Source organism: Octopus bimaculoides, chromosome 28, assembly GCF_001194135.2.
Source record: "Octopus bimaculoides isolate UCB-OBI-ISO-001 chromosome 28, ASM119413v2, whole genome shotgun sequence".
Classification (NCBI taxonomy): domain Eukaryota; kingdom Metazoa; phylum Mollusca; class Cephalopoda; order Octopoda; family Octopodidae; genus Octopus; species Octopus bimaculoides.
The window spans coordinates 2,759,803-2,764,396 of NC_069008.1; the positions used below are offsets into that span (position 1 = coordinate 2,759,803).

Below are 4,594 nucleotides of genomic sequence, written 5' to 3' on the forward strand. Positions count from 1 at the left end.
GCCGAACCGTGAAGTTACAAGGACATAAATACACCAACATCGGATGTCAGACGGCGGTGATAGGACAAACGCAAAGACACCCCTCTCTCTCTCTCATATCCATTATGCCACGGGCTTCTTTGTTTCCGCCTGCAAAACCCGCTCACAGTTTTTTTTAGTCGGCCCAAGGCGAAAGTAGAAGACACTTTCCCAAGGTACCACGCAGTGGGACTGAACCCGGAACCATGTAGTTGGGAAGTCGGCTTCTTACCACACTGCCATTGATTTCAAATTTTGGCAGAAGGTTAGCAGTTTCGGAGGAGGCAACAAGTTCGGTGACATCAACCCTCAATATTCTACTGGTACTGTGTGTCGACCTGAGCGGAATTTGACTTCAGAACATAAAGACGGACGAAATGCCACTAAACATTTTCCTGGTGGGATAACCATTCTGGCACCTTGTTACTTTGCGTACTTACATATATAATGATCATTCCCTTCGTATGCGAAGTTCAGATTCTCTTCATCGTTAATAATACAAGATATAAGGACGCTACTAGCGTTCGAGGATTCTTTTTTTCCGTGTGTGTGTGTAATGGCCGCAGCCTAAAGATCGAAATAAAATATTAAACCTGTATTTACCTTAACTGTCTGTAATTTTGTGTTGTACTGCATTACAGAATGTCTGTAAATTTGTTTTTTAACCAGTGTAAAAGACTGATGCGAACTCCTTGTTAGGGTACATCAGCAAAGCTGTTAATATATTATAAAATTTATTACTATATTATTGTGCTTGTATATACACCTCTTTATTGCAGTTGGCGTTTTCCTTGTTGCTCTTGTAAATATAATTTCGATTTGAATAGTCACGATGTGTTAGCTGAACATGTATGTATGTTCCATTTCTCTTTACCGACCCAATGACTAATTAATATAACAGTTTCTGTGGGTCTTTTCCGTTGGTATCACAGTTTGAATTTTTAAAAATTAAGTGAAAATTTTCAAATTTGTAAATTTTCACATTGTCTTGGTTTTTTTATTTTTTTTTTATTTTTTTATTGTTTCAGAATAATTTTAGAAACGTGTTACAAAGGTTTAAAATTTGATTTTTACCGTCAGTGCTAGCTTCCGCATTCTTTTTATCTCGGATTTCTTATTAGACAAGCTAATTTTTTTTATTAAACAAACTGTACTCTATACTATTATAGTTCAGTTCATGTAGAGAAAATTCGAAGACCTCAGTTTGATAAACTCTAAGAGTTTATCAAATTGGGATTTTCGTACCTCCTGCGGCACATAAACTCACAAACATACGAGTTCACCATGAAACGGTTGGTCTGACAGTGTCATCGTTTCTTCCCTCGTTTTTACTCGGGGTCCTTGCGCTTTTTATTTGAGTGTGGGTATCATCTTTCGAGTTAATAAACTCAGCAATGTGGTTCACTGTTCTGTCGAAAGTCATAACTAATTTACAGAAAGTGAAAGTAGGCCTTCTACAAATCTCACACAAAACTGAGCCGCTATTCTGATACGGCATCTCGTAAGGAAATACCTGTCTGATATCGCGACCCACTCCTCCGAAAAATCACTGTTCATCTGAGCACTCTTCCACGGTTGTATTTACACCTTGAAAAGACTGAGAGATGAAACCGTCATCCTAGGACCGCCTATTTGAATTGGGTTGCAGAACAGCTCCTCCGTATATATTTCACGAACATAGCCATTTTCATTTACAACTGTGCAGTGACTCCTCCCCAGTTCTTCAACGCAAACGGAACAGAAGTTAATTCCGTGGCCCACAAATAAAGTAAAAACAGTGTAGCCCTAAGAGGGTGTCACCTTCCAGCCATCTATCTTTTCTGGTAGACACATATTCATGGCATCCTTTTTAGGAGCACTGCCAGTAAAATTTCCCGCGAAGCCTCTTCATCTGTCGTTTTGTGCATAACTTTTTTTCTCTTTTAAGGATAATCCCACTTCTCCTGCAATTAAAAAAGCGCATCCTCCTCTGTTTTCAATTTCTCCATACTCGAAAGGTCAAACGGAAACGAATCATTTAAACTTTTTCTTTTTAATTTTAGGTTGCCAGCAACATCTCTACGTTAGATTTTCTGTATTGAGTACACATCTAACATCATTAGAAAATGGAGTTTTCGTGGATTCGTTCTGCCTTCAGTGACCTTAAGACGGTGATAGATCGTTTTCAAAAGCAGTGTCATCGCCACTTTTCGAATATTCGTGAAAAATTAAAATCTATGTTGACATGGAGATAGTGGAACGTTCTCACAATTGATCTCTTAATAATTTGATGATGGAGATCACACTGCGACCTGTGTTCGGACCAACATGGAATGCTGGTACAGAAAAACGTGTTACCATCACAAAAACCGCAGTTGCTGCAATCGTTATTGAACCGGAAATCTCTAATCCTCGCTGTTTGCTCGGCGTTGCCCGCTATGTAAATACGATATCTCTATATCACATATCGACATTTTGTTTAAACGTAAACTGTTTTTGTTTCTAAACGTACTTCCACAAATGTAACCTAGATACAGTGTTGCGGAAATGCATGTGTGTTGAAACCGGAACGATAAATCGTGACCGGTTCACTTTATCAATTAGTTTGGTCTGATGTTCATTAGTACAGATATTCAAACCACCACTTAAATTCTCAGTTATTTTACATGAATACACATACAATGTATATATGCTTCACTATGCATTGTGTAGCATGATGCATTTTACATGTTTAATCTTTTACGTAAAGGTAAATTAAAATAACTTGTACAATATTTCGAGTAATAGTCTTTTTTTTTTTTTTTTCGTCTGAGACAACAGTCCAGATTGGTTTGAAAAATTTCTTACCCACATTTTGAATTTTTCGTCGACCATTTCGAAGCTGGTTAAGAAATTTTTTTAAAATTTTCATTTTAGCAGTTATGGTTTTCTCTTACAAACCTTGATTTTGATGCTAGATAAAAGATTTTAAACTGTAATGTAAAAAGATTTTAAACTGAAATGTGAATAAAACTATCGTCAATATCTTAAATTTTGTGTTTTTTATATTACGTGCATTTTGTGTATGTATGTATGTATGTATGTGTGTATGTATATACCTGTGTGAGGGTTGGCGGGTATATATAATTTTTTCCACTGGTTTAAGCCATAGGCTGTAGCTATACTGTGGTGCCATCTTTCAGCGTGATTTGGTTTCGTTTAACTTTCTTTTTATGAAATGGTTAGATGGAGTTGTTTCTTTTTTCTTTCTGCGTCCTGCCATGATAAGGCTTTATCCGATATCTCATAAAAATTTGTCCAGACTTTCTTTCGAAGCCCTTCTCATCGACTACTCGCAAATTTCTGAGGTTGTTTAGCAGTGTTGATTACTTGTAGACCTCTTAAAACTCGAGCTGTTGCAGTACTGGGCCCTTCTTCTAGACGAAGACAACTTACTTCAGGACAGTGGAATGGTAAATGTTGAATTAAGAACATGCATGGGGGGGGGGTCGTAATGGATGGCGCATTCGCATGAAATCAATAAAGCGTACGAGAGGACAGCCAAACTAAAAACTAGGGCTTTAATTTTCTCTGAGAAAACAAAAATAAACTATGCAGAATAGATGCTAACGCGTATGGTGGGCCGTTTGAGAATAGCAGGCTTCCCCGCACACAAATGATAGTATAAACCACGAAGCCAAACGGTTAGCTAGTGATCTAGGTTTAGCTGTCAAGTTGGAATTCGTAGCTAATGCATCTGTTACCTTCAAAGATCATAAATCAAACTTTTCCACCAACCCAAAGTGCTGACTGATTAACCTAACTTTATTGGAAATTGGGTTGTGGAGCAAACATATTTTGAGAAAGATTAATGATGACATGAGGAAGACATCCCATCTTTCCTTATAGCCTAAAATCAATGAGGTAAATTCATGGTTTAAGGGAAACCAGGATAGAGGCAGGACAAATTTTACCCAATTCGGTATTGTAAGTCTATATCAAAAGGGTTATTGGAAAGGGCACTTATTTCTGCTAAGGAGTTTACTGACGTTAGTGAAAGAGATACAGAGTTAATAATGCACTTTAACAAAACTTTACTGTTCAACAAAAGTTCGACTTCAGTCAAACAAACTGACCTAGGACCTGGAAGGTATCCTTCGACGTTGTGTGAGAGGAGCATTCGACAGCACGGCTATCTGCGATCTCATAAGATCATACATATTGAACACCTTAAGAGGCTCCCGTTAGTCTAATTTGGTCTATAGAGATGATGCTTCAGTCATCTCCTGAGATGCAAACGTCTTGAGAAATCTGGACAGGCTTAGGAAGAACCTGATTAACGCCCTTCGTCTTAAGGTTCCGATTGAAACCAACCTTAGCGTAGTTAACTTCTTAAATGTTATGCTTGATTTGGGAACCGATTCATACAGGCCATACTGCAAGCCAAATGTATTTTAACACAGCCTCCTGTCATTCGCTTTTTGTGCTTAAAAACCTGGCGAAGGGTGTCACTAAGACGATTTTGAACTTGTCCTCACAGACATCTTTGACGCTGCAGCCCCCTATTACAATGAAGCTTTGGCTGCGAGTTTAAGGACATCACCTATATGCCGGAAAC

General features: G+C 38.0%; 1 long non-coding RNA gene across 2 annotated transcripts; it reads left to right on the forward strand.

Annotated features, from left to right (window-relative positions):
- Positions 1 to 796: 796 nt before the first annotated feature.
- On the forward strand, positions 797 to 3,028 carry LOC128251144 (uncharacterized). Of its 2 annotated transcripts, none has more exons than XR_008266997.1 (2): positions 797 to 871; positions 2,061 to 3,028. It is a non-coding gene; the product is annotated as an uncharacterized LOC128251144 (long non-coding RNA). The 2 variants fall into 2 exon arrangements; XR_008266998.1 differs by having other exon boundaries at positions 797 to 867.
- The last annotated feature ends 1,566 nt before the right edge of the window (positions 3,029 to 4,594 follow it).